Source organism: Puntigrus tetrazona, chromosome 8, assembly GCF_018831695.1.
Source record: "Puntigrus tetrazona isolate hp1 chromosome 8, ASM1883169v1, whole genome shotgun sequence".
NCBI classification, from domain to species: Eukaryota; Metazoa; Chordata; class Actinopteri; order Cypriniformes; family Cyprinidae; genus Puntigrus; species Puntigrus tetrazona.
The window spans coordinates 19,139,755-19,158,524 of NC_056706.1; the positions used below are offsets into that span (position 1 = coordinate 19,139,755).

The following is an 18,770-nucleotide window of genomic DNA, read 5'->3' on the forward strand; positions in this document are numbered from 1 at the left end:
CATACACAATGGTAATTCAAAGTGCTTTACAAAAGAGGAAATAAAATAATTACAAGATTTAAATAACAATAAAAGAAATTAAAATAAAATAAAAACACTGATTTAAGATAAATTGAATTAAAAGCAAAAAGAGATTGATTTAAAACAGTTTAAAATAAAAGAAGCAAAGTAGCACAGTTCGGACGCAGCACAGTGCTCATTCTGTAAATGCACAACTAAACAGATGAGTTTTGAGTCTGGATTTAAAAGTGACTAATGTTTCAGCACATCTGATCTCTTCAGGAAGCTGGTTCCAGATGCGAGCAGCATAATAACTAAAAGCAGATTCTCCTTGTTTGGTGTGAACCTTTGGTATTTCTAACTGACTTGATCCTAGTGATCTGAGTGGTCTGTTAGGTGTATAAATAGTGAACATATCTGCAATGTATTTAGGTCCTAGTCCATTGAGTGATTTATAAACGAGTAAAAGTGCTTTAAAATCAATTCTAAATGTCACTGGAAGCCAGTGTAAGGACCTGAGGACTGGTGTGATGTGCTCTGATTTTCTGGTTCGAGTCAGCATCCTGGCAGCAGCGTTCTGGATGAGCTGCAGCTGTCTGATGGTCTTTTGGGAAGGCCAGTGAGGAGACCATTACAATAGTCCACCCTGCTGGTGATGAAGGCATGGACTAGTTTCTCCAGGTCTTGCCTGGGCACAAAGCATCTTATTCTTGCAATATTTTTTAGGTGATAGTACGCTGATTTAGTCACTGCTTTGACATGACAGCTGAAACTAAGGTCGGTCTCTAGAATCACACCAAGATTCTTGACTTGCCTTTTGGTTGTTTGACCCCCTTGAGTTAAGGTATGCATTCACCTTGTGAACTTCATCTTTATTTCCAAATGCAATGACCTCAGTTTTCTCCTTGTTTAACTGAAGAAAATTTTGGCGCATCCAACTGTTGATTTCATCAATGCATTGGCAGAGTGATTCAATGGGGCTGTAGTCATTTGGAGATAAAGCTAGGTAAATCTGCGTGTCGTCAGCATAGCTGTGATAGGCAATTTGATTCTTTCTCATTATTTGACTTAGTGGGAGCATATACAGGCTAAACAAGAGCGGCGCAAGAATTGAGCCTTGTGGGACTCCGCATGTCATGGACGTCCACTTAGACCTATGCTCTCCTATACTCACATAATAACCCCTCCCCTCTAAATATGACCTGAACCAGTTTAGAGCCATTCCAGAAAGCCCGACCCAGTTTTCCAGTCTGTCTAGAAGAATGTTATGATCGACAGTGTCAAACGCAGCACTAAGATCTAGTAGTACCAGCACTGATATCTTACCAGAATCAGAGTTTAGGCGAATATCATTTATTATCTTAACTAACGCTGTCTCTGTGCTGTGGTGCGGTCTGAAACCAGATTGAAAATTATCCAGATAACCATTTGAGTTCAAGTAGCTGTTCAGCTGATTCAGAACTACCTTTTCAATGATCTTGCCTATGACCGGAAGATTTGATATCGGTCTATAGTTACTCAATATACTGTTATCAAGATTTCTCTTTTTCAGGAGGGGCTTAACAACCGCAGTTTTCAGGGCGTTTGGAAAAGTCCCAGAAAGAAGTGATGTGTTCACCACTTCTAAGATGTCAGCTTTTAAACAGTCAAACACGCTTTTAAGAAAGGATGTGGGAAGTGTGTCAAGACAGCAGGTTGAGGATTTTAGGTGCTGTACTACTTCCTCCAAAGTTTTGCTATCAGTTGCTTCAAGAACACACATAGTGACTCCTTTTTGAGATTGTGGTTGAATCTGACATATCTCTACATCATCTGATGTTGTAATTGCCTTTCTGATATTTTCGATCTTCTCAGAAAAGAATGAGGCAAACTCATTGCATTTGCTGTCAGAAAGCATTTCACTGGGAATCTGACTTGGGGGGTTTGTCAGTCTCTCAACCGTAGCAAAAAGAGTGCGGGTGTTGTTCAGGTTACTATTTATAAGGTTTGAGAAAAACTTCTGTCGTGCTGTGGCTAATTCCACATTAAAAGCATGCAGGCTGTCTTTATAGATGCTATAGTGGATTTCAAGTTTTGTCTTCCGCCACGTCCGCTCAGCCTTTCTGCATTGCCTTTTCATGATCTGCACTGCTGTTGATTTTCTCCAACATGACTTTTGTCTGCCAGTCTTCTTACTGACTTTCACAGGTGCAATGTCATCCATGACATTCTTAACTTTTGAGTCAAAGGACTCTAGGAGAAGATCAACGCAGTCGGCAGAAATGCTTGGCATTGAAGAAACAGCCTTCATAAATAGCACACTTGTGTTCTCATTAATGCATCTCTTTCTGACAGTGACAGATCTGGATTCAGTGGTAGCAGAGATCAATATATCAAAGAAAATACAGAAGTGATCAGACAGTGCTACATCCTTGATAACAATGGACGAAAGCTGTAAACCCTTACTAATGAGTAAATCTAGCGTGTGCCCATGGTGATGTGTAGGTCCATGCACATGCTGAATCAGCTCAAAAGTGTTTAAAACGGTTACAAATTCTTTTGTAGTTTTGATTTCTGCATTTTCTATGTGGATATTAAAATCCCCTGCAATCACAAAACAGTCAAATTCTGAACAAATCATTGATAACAATTCTGTGAACTCTTCAACAAAGGCTGGAGAATATTTTGGAGGCCTGTAAATAATGATAAACAGGATGCGTGGAGCACCTTTCAACACAATCCCTAGATATTCAAATGACAAGTACTGACCAAATGACACTTGTCTGCACTGAAACACATCTTTAAAGAGAGCAGTAACCCCACCCCCTCTCTTGTCAACTCTGCAAACATTCATATAAGTGAAGTTGGGAGGGGCTGTTTCATTGAGCACTGTTGCACTGCAGCTTTCTTCAAGCCATGTTTCATTTAGAAACATAAAATCCAGATTGTTTGTAATTATTAAATCATTGATTACAAATGATTTGTTTTTAGTGATCGAACATTTAATAATGCTAGCTTGATGGTAGTACTTTTTGTTTCTATAGAAGTCTGAGTTTGTTGTCTAATGGGCCGCAGATTAGATTTGTTAGCTGTACGCCTTGAAAAGGCCTTAGACTTTCTATCCTGTAATAAGACGGAGATAGTGAGAGACACACTGGGTTCCCGCTTGTTTTCTAAACATCCCTGAAAGTTTTTGCTGTAGTTGCGGGGACCAAACACATCACTGAGAGCTGTTATCAGTTGTTTTTGCTTTACCAGCTGCAGATGGAGGAGGGATGGCTTGGCGTTGTCGCAGCGGCCGAAGAGCTCTCGCTGGAGGAGGGCGAGCTGGGCCCAGCGGCCTTGGAGGCGGTGGTGCCCGCCGTTTTGTAGTTGATAACTGGGGGCTCGCAGCAAAAGAGTGGGAGAGTCTGGTTTTAGCCACCAGTTCCTCCATTTTTGTGAGAAGCTGAGAAGTGGCGATGCTTGAGAGAGGGATAATGTCTCTGGTAAACAGAGCATTGGTGTTTCCGTGGCAGAATTATGCTGTCCTGGCTTCCCTGGCTGATTACCAGAGAGTCGTCCTTCGGCTCTGAGTCCTGGAGCCGTTGTTGTGCGTCACATTGTGTCTGTGATGGGCTCTGCGGGCAGGGCTCAACCGTGATAGTGTCCACAAACAGTGCTTGTTGTGGCTCTGTGGTGTTTTCAGTGTCCTTGTGGGATGTGTCGACCAGATGATGACTCTGAGGCTGATATGAAGTCCTGTCGTCATCCATACTTTGTCCAGGTGTGTGTGTGCCATTCATGTTGAGTGGACTGGCAGACTCTGCTGATGGATGACGGAGTGAAAAATAGATGTTGTCCTTTAACACTCTCGCACCAAGTTTGTTTGGGTGAAGGCCATCCAGTTTAAACAGTTGTCTGTGTCCCCAGAATAAATTGAAGTTGTCGATGAAGTTGACTCCTTTTTGACTGCAGGTTCTTTGTAGCCAAGTATTCAGTCCAAGCAACCGTGAAAACATGTTTGTTCCCCTTGCTGGGAGTGGTCCACTGATGAACGACTGGACTTCAACTCTTTGAAGTGTTTCGATAAGTTCACTGAAGTCCTCTTCAGGAGTTCTGATTGCTCCTTACGAATGTCATTCTTCCCCACATGGATGATGACTCGTTTTGCAGTCTTGTGCTTCATTAGAACGTTCTGAAGTCCATTGTTTACATCAGAGACGGTCGCTTGAGGAAAGCAGCATGTAGTTGTCGTTCTGCTCCTGACATTTCTGATAATGGAGTCTCCGACTATCAGAGTTCTGGGCTCGGCTGCTCTGTGATCTGAACGCCGCTGTCTGCTCGACCTTGAGTGCCTGTTTGTAGCGGTGTTAGCTACTGGCTGATATGACTCCTGCTCAGTCACTTTCGGGGATTCCTCACCCAAATTCGTTAAAGATTCAAATCTGTTCTCGAGCTGTACAGGGGGTGGTAAAATACCAGTTTTTCCAAGCCTTCTCATGGCCATGTCTGGGGTAGATGATGCCACAGCGGCAATATGAGATACTCGTGACAGTCTGATGTCTCGAGTGCCTTTGGGTCTCGCTCCCTGTCTTTGCCACTGATTTGTGTGTTGATCAGCTTTAGCTTGATTCGCTACATTTATATACTGTCGAGATTGATTCGATTCACAGGACTCACCGGCTGTGGGCTGAGGGGGTCCGTGATGATCTGCTGTGTGATCTGCTTGTTTTGGGAGTCCAGCAAGTAACTTCGTTTCAAGAGCCACAATCCTTTGTAGCAGTCTGTGGCAGTTTGTGCAGCAAGTAGATACTAGGAAAACCAAAGCAGAAATCTCCATTTGCTTTGTTTAATCATGGCATTAATTTATTTGTAATTATTCTTTTCTATGGTTAAACACACATACTCTCACAAGTTTAAACAACCCAATAAACTACTAGAAAATAAGCTTGTTATTTTATGCAACAGCATGTAACATCAAGCTCAAGGTACTGCAGTTTTTCTGATGAAGTGTTAATTGGCGTGTGATCCATTTAATAGAAAGCAGGTGTTGACAGCTCCAACTGGTTTCCCCGCGACAAGAAAGGCAGGATGCGAGAGAACAAAAGAGAGATAGAGAAGGGAAAGGTGAAGTTATACCAAATGAACCATTTTTCTGTTATTTACATGCCATCCTCCTCCTCAAACCCAACATGCTGTTATGTTTCTAGTGGAATGCAAAGAAACGCTTGAAGGATCAGTTTTTATACTTTACACAATCCTTTAATATAAGCAGTAGTGTTTTGAATACATATCTTTGACGCTCCATTGAAGACGGCCTTTTAACATTTCCATGCTTTTCACTTTGCTTTTCACGCTCTTTTCTATCAGTCGTCTCTCTTTCACAACCTCTGTTCTGCTCAACTCCCTGTTGCTTCCTTTTTCTCTGCCCTTTATCCTGAGCTTTAAAATCCTAATTATATTTTCAGTAATTTCTTTCCCGTTTTAATCTTTGCGCAGTGATAAGACACAGATTTGGATTAACCTCCATCAAAATCATAAGCTTTTGTTAAGTAGATGAAGTTCTGCTAGTTTTTACAGCAGAATTATTATCTGAAACACACAAAGAGGAGAAATCATAGGTGTATAAGTCCTGCCTTTCAGTTAAAAGAACCAGTCACCATATTTGATTAAGTATGCTTAGGCCGAATCCCAATTCTATATTAGCACTCATTGTAAAGAGAGATGCACAAACCCACATGCACGCAACACCATTTTTATGTATCTAACTGCACATTTTCTTGCAGTTTAAGAAAAATGTCTACTGTGTGGCTCTAAAACACATATTCAATATGTGAACCCTGGCACATTTTATTACTTTTAATAATGCAGCGGTTAGGGGCATTAAGTTCTGCTACAGTCCCCGTATATTTGAATATCATCTTGGAAATATGCTCTACACCAAATCCAACCCTATATCTACCTGATAGTGTTAACAAATGCAAAACCGATGTTAAAACACATCTGTTGAGGCAACCGTGTCATTTCCACTTCCTTTAACACAGATTCCAACTGTTTTATTGAACCGTAGTTAGCTCCTGTTGAGCTCCTTGATCTTTTAAATACATCTCTGTAGTCTGTAGTCTACCGAACAAACCCATCTCAGCCTAAATATCCCAGCATATTAGTATGGTTTTGATATTCTTCAAGTAAATGTGTAAAAATAATGCTTTACTAATCAAACTCTGTGAATTTGTGTGAAAATGAATGAAGGTGTCTGCCTCTAGTTTTTGCCTGCAGTTTTATGTACTTGTTGGTACGTACTTCGTGTCTCATTAAAATGCACCCAGGTACGTTTGTGCTACGAGACCTGGTAGAAATACCTACTAAAAGTTTTGGACATTTCTATTATTTACATATAAAGTAGTCGTCTGGAGTGTCGCCAAGGTGGCCACTGAGTGAACTGAACAGCCTTAAGGGGATTATGAATTCATTGTGAAACTTTTGTGGCCACTTCAGGAACTTTCTGGTGAGGCTGGCGCTCTGTTTTTCTCTTTCCCTTTCCCTCAGACATTGTTTGAAAAGTTTTCAGTCAGTTCTCGTAGTTCACCCAGAGGACATGATGGCGTCTGGCTCTGCACATGTGTTTGAGCATGTGTGGGAGTGTGTTTGAAATGTTGCGTAGACTTGAGTGGGGTAATCTCTGATTTATGGTGAAGTAGGTCATGCCGAGCTTGACGCTGCCCGTCGTGTACCATACTGCTTACTGAGACACACACACACACACACACACTCACACAATAACTGCAGGCATGCCTTTGAGCTCATCTTTGGCTCTTCCAAAACACACATAAGCTTCATTTGTGATACAGCAACACACTAGAAGATCCACACGTGCTGCTCTCACATGGACACCCTCAAACATTTATTATTCATATACTTAGACACTGAAACACATAAAACACACTGTTCTGGTTAGTTTTCCTCTTCATCTCAGTCTGCCGAAAGAGGAAGAGACCCTACAGCTAGGTACTTTTAATTCCCAATTTCGTCCTCGGCTAAAAACGCTACGGTTAGTGTTGGAGAACAAAAGCGGTTTGTACAAACAGAAATGTTTGCAGATGTTTCAGCTGCTGATGTGTGATAATAGTTTTAGCCACTGTGCACTTTAATCTTCAGTCACCCGTTGTGTTTGAACTTGCAGATAATGCTCTATGTGGCAATATCATGCAATATCTGGGCAAAATGTTAATTGGAGATTGAAGATACTGTATCTGGTAATCACATTAACGCTGATTTCACAGCTTAATTTGCCAGACTGACTGATTGCATTTGAAAATCTGATTCCATTATGATAGTGAACCGAGTTTAGATTATGAATAATCATCACAAGGCAGTCAAAGCTTTAAAGGACACAGATTTGTTCAGAGAAAAAAGTGACCAGTGATGTCTGTTATTGAATGCCGAGAACTAATCAAAGTCCCTTACACAAGACCGCCCAGTGAGCAGCTGTCTTGCTAATATTTCCTATTTCTGCTGAATAATTTTATAAATTATATTTCTTATATTGTCTTTTATGTTGTAAGTGTTGCCTAAGTTGTATCACACAATTACTAATACATAACTGGCTCCCAGTACTGTGCTTTTGTACTGCTTTTGTGCAATTGTTATTTTTTCTTGAAAAGTACACATAACATTACATTTATCACTCTCTCACTGAAAGTCCCATTGACACTTAAGTATGAAATAAATTGTAAAACAATCAACTACAAGCAATAATTTCATTCTGTTGGTGATGAAAATTCTCTCCATTCATTCTCATGCTCTTTAGGTAGAGTGTATTTCTGCACCGCTAACAGAAAAATAATAGCAAGTTTCTCCACATAATATGAAACAGATCTATTCAGTTTATTTGATAATACAGATTTCATTCACAGTGATATAGTGAATATATTTTGGTTTAATGACTATAACAGAGGTGTACTGTTAGTAATAATAGCGGAGCTATTGTAATGCAGTGCTGCCTGGCAGGTGTTGTATACATTTATAGGAACATTTTCATTTTGTCAGCAGTTTCTTTTCATATCTTTTCACTCTCTTTGTTACCATTTTGGCTTTTCTTATATGTTTCTTGTACTCTGAGGCCAGCTCTACTGACAGCTGAGAGACATGTGCCAAATGCTTTGATATTATTCTTGCTATCTAGCAGAAAGTCCAAGCTGCTCTTTTCCATAGAATTAAAGTGAGTGAAGGCTGTTTGAAGCAAGTGAAGGCCTTGTTCCCTTTTCCTGTTATTGTACGGAAAAATTGTGTTCCCTTGAGAAAAAAAGTCTTACAGGTGGAACGACGCAAGTAAATTATATCTGAATTTGCATTTTGGGGTGAATTATTTCCTCAGTGTAGCATAGCTGTGTAGATCAGTCAGCTTGACCCTGAAGGGCTTTAGTTTGGCTAAGCAGAGTGGACAGGAAGGCCTGTCGAGGCCTCCGGCTGAGAGCTCTAGTTTCATCTGACAGAGATGGAAAATAGCAGAGTAAACAGTCTGGATGCCTCCAGCTTGGTAGTCATACTTTACCTGTCCAGTATATGCAGCAGTAATGTTGACGGTAATTGGGGCGACATGAATGCATAAACCATCACGCCTTGATCTAAGGTCAAAAATGAAGTCAATGCAAATAGCCAGAGTCAAAAACTGACCTTGAGTCTGCTTACAAAAATTAAAAACGTTGAATCCTTAAGTTGATTTTTATTGTTATACTGTACTGTGTCATCTTATAGTGTTATATAGTATATGTCATCAAATTTCCTACCATAAATATATTAAAACTTAAATTTTGTTAAGTAATACGCATTGCTAAGAACTTAATTTGGACAACTTAAAAGGTGATTTTCTCAGTATTCTGAGATAGTATATCTATCAGTATTTGCAGTATTTACAGTCATTGTCAGTAGCATGCAGCTTCTTTTGAATAGCTCCTGAATAAATATAACGCATAAAATAATTAATAAAATACCGAAAAAGTTTTTTGAGGTTCAATTGACATTTCCAGAAAGCAATTCAGCTAAATTTCACAGGCAAAAAGTCCATTGTTCGTTATCACACAGCTCTTTTCTTTTGGACAATGTGGCACATTTTGTGACCAACTTGAACCTGTTGTGAAATCTGTTTGTGGACGCCTTTCATACCTATAAGAGTTTCCCAATTGAATGGATTTTCATTGAATAGACTGAATCCTAGTTCTCGAAAATAGACTAAACAGCAGCAAACGTGACTGCAGCTTTACACAGCAAGGCAGCTGTGTGTCCAGTCAAATGACAGCAGTATAATGCCTGTATTAGACATGTATGACTGTATCAGACCATTATTACATAAGGTCTGTGTCATACAGCTGTAGGCAGGAGGACGGTGCAAATATGTATTCAAAACACAGTCCATATAGTGGAATACTTAAATCCGCACGAAGCATCTTCATTTCAATGTTTTATATTCCATTTGATATATTTTTTAGTTTTGTGTTTAATTCACTCTCTGATTGTATTTTTTGGCTTGGTTGGATTGTGCAATGCTCTTTATCCCATCATTCGTCATTTCAAGTTTATAAAGAGCTCAGCACTGTGCGTAAAAGCATGTTTTAATATCAATTTTTAGTGGAGCAAATTTATCCTCTCTATAGGTCCGTCTGATTCGGATGATATTGTTTTTTAGGATGTATTTTCAGATATTAAAGTCATTTTGTATCGATTCCAAATGAGGGCACATTAGAATAAAACAAATATAGCTGCTGTTCAATTACACCAAAGGCACTGAACAATAGTCATCGACTGGGCGGCGGGCTGAGAGAGAGTTCACATGGTCCACTGCTAAAGAGGAGCGCAGGACATAAAGGATTAAACCGCTTAAAGGAATTAAGAAACGGTCGGCCGTTTATCAATTATTCATGCAATAGAATCAAATTAAATGGCTTTTATAATGGGTGAGTACAGAGGGGTCTCTTTAGAGAATAGATTGCATGCTGCACAGATTACTCTTCTTTTTTGTATGACGTTCGATGAAGTTTCGAATCAGCCGGTTCGATTGCTTTTTGAAATTGCCTCAAAACTCTTTTATATATATATACATCAATGCCGCTAAACCGATGCATTAAAGATTGATGGAAGTTTACATCATTTTTCCTTTTTGCATCATGTGTTTGTCATTAGTTTGCTTTGTGTGTGTGCCTTGAGGATAGTTCGTGGTTCTCCACCACAGTGGAAATAAGCTGTATCAGTACGCCCTGCTGAATAGCCCTGTACTAATGTAAAAGACTTCTGCTGAGTGCGAACTGATGCGTCACTCTTGCTCTTGTCTCGCTGTAGGTCTCTCGATCTGTCAAACGAAGGACCTTGGGTGTGCTGAGGTCACCGCGAGGTTATTTATAGAAGGTCACCGCTGTGACACAATGGGTCAGAAACCTGACAAACAATTAACGGGCTCGTTATTAATTCATGGAGGGAGAGAGCCGTAATGTGTTCTCGATATCTCTGATGTGCGCTTCAATCACTTAGCCGGAGCTCTGAGAGAATTATTCACACTGAGCTCGTCTGGTGTCTGTGAGGAAGTATCACTGAAATCCTCTCCAGCCTTTGGGGATTTTGTGATATTTGTAGACTTGTTAAAGAGTGGAAGATCTATGGACGAATATTTTAGCATGTTTGTAATAGTAGCAAGCTGTTGTTTACCTTCCAGGTCTGTTTCAGTGACCAGAAACAGTACTTGGGCCACTGACTGCTTCGCCATTACTACTGTATGTTTATATTGAAATATACAAATTTGCAGCTGGATTAAGAAAAAGAAAGTAATACATTAGGAAAACAGAAATGTGAAAATTTGATGTGATTTTGAGATACAGTATAAAGAAACCGTTGTAAAAGGTGCGAAAGTAAATTTGAATTTGATTTGAATTTGAATTTGAATTTGATTTGAAAGTGCAAAAAGCATGAAAAGTCACAATATTTAGATTTAGTATTTAGTCAATTGAGTGAGATACAATTTGTACAATTTAGCAGTTTTGAGATGTAAAGTTATGGCTATAGTTAATGATCATATAAAAATAAATATACAGTTATGGGCACAATTATGTAAAAGGCATAATTTTGAGATATAAAAGCACAATTTGAAAAATAGGCATAATTTTGATATCTATATATAATCACGATGAAGAGAATCGTGAGAATTCTAAAAATTGTAAGAATGTTTATATTAATGTTTACATTAAAGTGAGATATAATGGCACAATTTTTATTTATTTATTTTTTTTTACACAGAAACAGGCATCCAAAAAAAACACATCTTTTGACTGTTTAATAGCGAATAAATTACTTTAATAATAAATTTAATTTATTAAAAAAGTTTAAACCCAGTACATAAGTGCACCGTAATGTTTATGAAAGAATCTGTCTTCATAACATTTGCATACTGAACTGCATTCTCTCTTCTCGGTTCGTCCTGGCATATATTTGTGTACTGACTCTGTTTGATCGTTTCTTTCTCACATCTATTAACCGTCTATCCATCTCGTTCGTGTCCACTGGCATGGAAGAAACCCGCTCAATACGGTCCAAACCACCAGCAGCCTGCCGCCGCAGAGCACACAGCAGCGCGCTTGTCTCCGCAGTGATCTATGATAACGTCAATAAACCCATCGTCTATATTACTGATTATTAAACGAACATACGCCATAACACACAGTTCGCACAGCGCGTGACTTTTCGAGACCTTTCCAGCGTTCGCAGGCCCGGAATCCTCGCATAGCGTGTGCATTAGGCGTTGCTTAATTTTCTACACACACATATGCTCCACACACACCCTTGAGAATCAGCCTTAAATTAGACAGACGATGCGTTTCGCTCTCTTCGCTCCGAGTGTCCTCTTGTCTCGCTGTGATTGACGTGCGGTGGGTGTGGCCGTAAGTAATTTGGTCTAATCATTCCAGCAGGCCCCTGGCTGTGTGAGCTGCGGGTGAATATATCAATACACACAAACAAACACGCTGCGGAGCGCAGGACCTCCGAGCCAAGCGCTGGGACTAATGTTCATGTTGTGATGTACCGGGGGATTTTGCTTATCAGACTCTTAATTAGAGATATTGAGGCAGAAAGGAGGTAGGATCTGTGTGTGTGTGTGTGTGTGTGTGTGTGTGTGAGAGGAGCGATAAAGAATTGGTGATTGATGTTGTGTCGGTGCGGAGCCGTTCAAAGCCTGCGGAAAGAGGGAGGGCCGTGTCAGATTTTCGAGGCTGGATCGCTGTAATTGGTCTGGGCTGTTCATAGCCCTGTTAACTTGTCAGTCAAGGCTGGATGGAGAGGGATAAGATGCCATCTTAATCTGAGAGCGCACACACACACACACACACACACACACACACACATTGAGCTGAAGGCTGCAGTGCGGGTCAGCAGTCTGTCAATAGTTCTGTAAGTTATTTGAGCTTGGTGTATTTAACGCTTCCTTTGCTTTTTGATGCCACCCTCAGGTACGACTAGACAGCCACGAGACGGCGAGATCACGGGGGTCGACTATAACTTTGTCTCCGTCGAGGAGTTCTTCTCTCTGGAGGAGTCGGGGGCGCTGTTGGAGGCGGGAAGTTCAAAGTCAGCGCACATTTATGATCCCATAACTGAATAATTGATGAGCATTAAGATTAAATTCGCTATTTCTTCGTTTTAATGCTTTTTGGATGCTTTTAAGGTCATGCGTTACATCTGTGGGAGTTTTTTTTTTTTTATCCAGTATTGATTCACAGTTCTAAGAGCTCCATTTACACACATCAACATGCATCAACACAACCGTTGTGTTGGCAACACTCGCCTATCCAACAGCTCAAAGTTAAAGGATCATTCACCCCAAAACCATCAATCTATTTTGATTCTCGCACAAGCCTTTATGATTTTAAAGAGGCTGTTATTGTCACTTTAGTTCTTTTGGGAGCTTGACAGTGCTCATCATAGACTTGTTGTTAGGCAAAAATTGTAACTGACATCAAGAAAATGATATGATATGAGAACATAAGTCTGAGACCACGTGTGAAAATGCTCCTATTTTGAATTTTTACTTGTAGTTTTATATTAATACATACATAGGGCCAGATTTACTAAACTGCAAATCAGTGTTAGAGCACAATTCCATGAAAACACCAATGGGAACGGGAGAGGGAAATAATGCACACGTTAAATAACACAGACAGATCATTTCCATAATGACCATCACAATCTACAAAGAGCAGTACAGTCTGCTTAAAGACTCTTAAATAATGGCACAAATACCAGTAAGCACCAGTAACCATTATTATTTTTTTCATTCATTTTAATACTCTCCTGCCATAAATTTTGCACAAAAATAACTGTGTCCATGCCTTTTCAGCGCTAATAAATTGTGACAGTATTATTTTCACAGCAAAATATGGTTTGCACTGGCGTAGTAAAGTTAATAAATCTGTATTGCAGTAAATCTGTATTCTATTCTATTCTATTCTATTCTATTCTATTCTATGAACATACCTTAAATGAAAAATTGAAATGAAAAATTGAATAATGTGCCTTTTTAATGGTATTTTAATATCTTAATATATTAATATGGTAGAAGAATCAAGCTAAACCTGACTTTATGTATTGTAATATGACGCTCATATCTAAAATACAGTGATATCACACATTAAAAAGTCATACCAATCACAGAATAATATGAGCCAGTACACTTTAAAAATTTGTGTAATTTTAACTGTAAAAAATATAGTACAAATGCTATGGAAAGGTTGCTACAGGTTGTTCTGTATGTTTATATTTTAATTGTATTTTTTACAGAATAATTCCGTAAACCACAGCTTTAAAAATGACATAATTTTCTTTTACAGTGTATTATTTCAATTTAGTTTATTTTATTTTCTCTCGTCAGGTGTAACATTTAAGTAACTGATAAATTTTAATGTAAACTGAGGAAATGCTATCAGGTATCTACTTTAAACCACACAAAGTCAGTTTATACTAAACAGAAAAGCTCATCGTCCATTACAATAGTCATTTCAGTACAAATGTTTGCGATGCAACGTTCAGTGTGGGATTGGGAGCTCGTTTTTCTTTCAGCAACGTTACTGTGGGCTCTGTGGCACATGTGCCTTTAACATGTGAGTTATGGCTCTCGGGGGCAGGATCACCTACCTCGGCTGATTAAACGAATAAAATGTATTAACATAAAAAATGCTGCCGCATTTACAAAATGCCATAAACGCCATTCTCACCTTGCAGACACGGCAAGATATGATTTACTTACCACTGCAAAGGCAAGTTACTCAATCAATAACAGATGGAGACCAGAGTTCAAATATGTTGAAAGGTCTGAAGATATAATGTCCCTCCTGTTGTATAGCATTCCCTCCTTGAAGTGGTCTTTATGCTTTTAGAGAATATACTATAACAATATAGAGGATTATCGCGTGTTATTTAGGTGACCTTGATTGCATGATTTCGTTGTTCCTCTTGGCTGTTCGTATTAAAATAAAGCTATTGATTCACTCTGCAATAAATTATACTGCATATCCATGGCTTTAATCTGAACGTAAATCCTATATGTAAATCCTATGTGAATTGTTATGTTAAAAATAATAATACATGTGACACATTTCCCGTGCAATGAGGTCAGGGGGGTTCAGTGTTTTGCAGAAGATTTTATAAACCATGTGCCTAAAGAAACTCAATAACTGTCCCTGAAAGATGCACTTAATGCTCTTTTTATATTCACTGGATTAGGAACTACTACGGAACTCCTCGTCCGGTTCACATCAATCCTGATAGCCCTCCCATCACCTACCAGGAGCACCGCAACCTGCTGAGGAACTTCACTTTGCGCAGCAAGTCCCTCAGCAACCTGGAAGAAAAGCAGGAGAGGAGGAGACTACAGCGAGGAGGACTCAGGTCTATCAGGTAGGAAGAACACCCATCACTCACAGCACGCACCTTGTGTTAATTACATGCCTCGAAAAAACTTGGTCGCAATGCTCTCATAAACAATTCCTCAGTGCATTGGGTAAAATTGGCTTTATGGAATATACAAATGATTATGTCATTCTGAAAATGTCGTATTGCAGCATAGGTTTGTGTCTATGAAATTCGATTTGTAAAATATAACTGTAAATGTCATTTCTATTTGTATTATGTAAAATTATGTAAACAGCTGTGACTGCAATGATGTGGTACACATTTAAAATGAACCTGGTCTGATTACTGCACGTTTTAGCTGCAGTTTCAAAGAAAACGTCTACTGAGCGGCCATAAAACACAGGTTCAATCGTGAACCACAGCACGGTTTTATTACATTGACATAGGTACGTATCGCTGTGTTTTTATTACGTTGCTTCAGTTACAAATTGCGATGAATATCCGTGGACTGTCACTAAAATCGAATGCTCTGTCATGTTGGAAATATGCCCTACACCAAATCCAACCCTAAACCTAACCTGATATCAAAAAAAGGCGACTGCGCCATTTCAACTTCCATTTCCACAGATTTGAACTGTTTTGTTGAAGTGTAGTTACACAAGATATGAACCGGAGCTCTTCGCCTCTCAAGTACTTCTCTGTACTCCACAAACAAACTTACTGTCTACAAAAAACACGTGTTTGATGCTAACATGCAAAAACATCAGTTTTTAAATCTACCGGTATATTAATATTGTTTTGAATAACATGATATTCTTCAAATATTTGTGCGAAAAATACGTTTTATTCATCGAAACTCTGTAAATTTGTGTGAAAATGAATAAAATGTGTCAGAGTTACTGCCTCTAGTGTTAAATAATATATAAATATTTTATATACTGAAGCATCTGACTTATACTAACTTATGCAAGCGCAAAATAGATACTTTACACAGTTTATTTTGAATTTCTATTGTTTTTATGAAATCAAAATGCGATGCTGTTCTAAATAATTTCATTTATTTCCATCTCACTTCAGCTCAAGCTAATAGATGCCTAATAGCGCCTGAGGGTGGCTATAATTAGTCTTTGTCTTTTCCTTGTCTTTATGCTGAAATTGACAGCAGAGCGGCAAATAATACCAGGAGCTTTTTTAGTCATTGTTTTTGCGAGCTCTAACATATTCTGTTTCTTCCTGAGACGCCTGCAAACCCGTGTTCTGTGTGTTATATTTCGTGTCCTTTATTATTATTCCACCTTTCCCTGACATTTGGATCTGAGGAGAATGTGTGGGCACAAAAACAAAATCTAAAACATCACAGAGCACTGTCATTACACAGAATTTTAATATTTGACTTTTTCCCAAAGAAAGGAGAAATATAAAGAAAATACGTATAATTTGTATTGAAGACAGATGTTTTATAATCAATGTTGCTTGCAGAGCAAATAAAAGGTCAATCTGCATCGGCCTCAGTCTCTGTTCTCCCTGAAGTCTGAAGAAATGGCATCGGTTCTTTCGCGGTATAATGAGCCTCAAAGCTTTCCAATTGCTCTAACTGCACACTTCATGAAGACCTTTGAGAGGCTGGTCCTTGAACAGCTCAGATCCCAGTCACAGACCATCTGGGCTTTACTGCAGTCTGTCCACAGGCACACCGCTGACAGGATGCAGTTCTGCCCTATATACTCCACAGGGCATGATGCTCCCACCTTGATAAAGATGACACCACCGCCTGGAGTATTTCTGTCTGGTTAGAATTCATTTACCCTTTTCCAGTATCTTAAACGCCATTCCGTTTCCCCAAACTTTAATATGTTGCAAGTAAGCAGGTGTTAATCAGAAATCTAAAAACGACCATATAGCATTTTAATTAGTGGTTAACTGATATATTACCAAGGCTGATATAATTGCTGATGTTTGGCTTGTTTAAGTTAGTAAGTGTTTCTGTGTGGCCAATGTGTCGGAAGCGGGACTTTTATTTTGACGCCCCTAAATCTTGATTTCAAACTATGCTGCATTGTCTAGTCGTAGTTATATCACTTTTTTTATTCACTGTCTTCTGTATGCAAAATTAGTGCTACCTTGTCTTTATCTGAAAATAAATGAATAAATAATTAATTCTCAGTCCCGACACATTTTTGGTTCGTTACAACGCTTACTAAAACTGTAATAAAATTTTGTATTTCAATTAAAATTACATTTACATTATTATATATTATGAAATATTTTTAAATGTGTAATGTAAACATATATTTAATTGCATCCATTGTAATGAGGGAGCTTTTAATATCTTTATATTAAATAGTGTGATATCCTGCTTTCTAAACTATTGGCATCAGTAATCAAAAAATCAACATGGTTTCACCACTGTATTTCAGTCCAATATTAACAGTTAACAGGTGCCACATTTCAGCGCTAATTAATTTGTTATATACAGCTAGTCTCAATGCAGTGCTGCTGTTGCAAAGAGACCCGTGCACTGCTAAGAGTACTTTTAGATGTAGCTTTATAACAAAATTTACACTGAGAGTTGAATTTAACATTTCAGTGTTAGTTTAAGCAGTAGAGCCGGGATTTGGATTTTGAGTTACACATTATAGAGGCACTAAACAACTGAAAAAAGTACTGATTAATGTGCACTTTGAATGCAAATGCAATGGGTAAAAATGTCTAGCAGATGCATGAATATAAGTGATTAATTGCACATTTACATTCAAAAAATTAACCATAAAAATGATTTTGATTTTCTGCACTATATTAAACTATATACTATAACATATGGTATGAATAAAAAAATTCATTGCCGTATCCATCATGATTACTAAAATAGCATCTGTAGGCCAGAGTTCATGGCATCATCCTCCTTCTGGTACATATCAGCGCTGTTAAAGCAGATAGAGTGTGTGTGTATATGACGCTGCAGCCAAGGGTGTATGTGTTTGTTTACAGCTGGGCTTACGATTCTAGTGGGAATATGCTAATTACTTCAGTACAGAGCGCAGGTTGCAGATGTTCGGGTCCCAGCTGGGGATCTTTCACATCCACTTTTCTTTGTATACAAGCACATATGGTATTTCAAGTGATATAAGAGGATGTCTTTATATTAATGAATAGTTGTTGAGTGAGGGACAGGTTCAGTTTAGAAGCTGAACAGCTTCATGCACAGATAATCGAACCATCTCCATGTACGGACAATGGATCTTTTAGTTACACATTATAGAGGCACTAAACAATTGGAAAAGCTATAGCTTAGCCTTGAGAAAAAGAACAGTATGTACACTTAAGCATGCTTTTGTTTTGAATTAATATACTATTATATAAGAGCATTCATGCAAAATGAATGTTATACTTCCAGTCTTTTGTTTACATGTTTATTTGTAGCTAAAATGTATGCATTATAGTTTCAATTTATATTTACTACAGTTGAACCTAAAAGTGCTTTTTGACAGTGAAGTAAGACTTCAAGTGTACATAAGAGATTTCATAATTCTAGAAATGATTTAAGCGTGCTTCTGTATACATTTATGGTAATTAAATATGCTTAAATGTAATTTCTATAGAAACTAGTATGTCATGTGTTTTTAATGATGAAGCTGCAATTTAGTACAGTCACCTTTAAATGCAGAATTAACACGGTACAGTTTAAAATGATAATCAAGTTTGTTAAACATGCTTTCGATGTTAGTGAAGACATGAAAATAAGCGACTTGAAATAAGTGCTTTACTTACAATTTTTGGCTTCGTTTCCAAGCTATCGTTTTGGTTCCGTTGAAATATATTTTCAATGCATCACGACTTATGCTAAGAAGCAAAAAAAGTTAGTCATCTAGCCTTAGAGACTGTCAGAAGACATTTCAGAGTTTAGACTACAAGCCGACAAA

At 38.4% G+C, this 18,770-nt stretch overlaps 1 pseudogene; it reads left to right on the top strand.

Moving 5' to 3' along the window:
* LOC122349958 overlaps nucleotides 1-18,770 on the top strand; it is a 62,898-nt pseudogene that overhangs the window by 19,144 nt on the left and 24,984 nt on the right.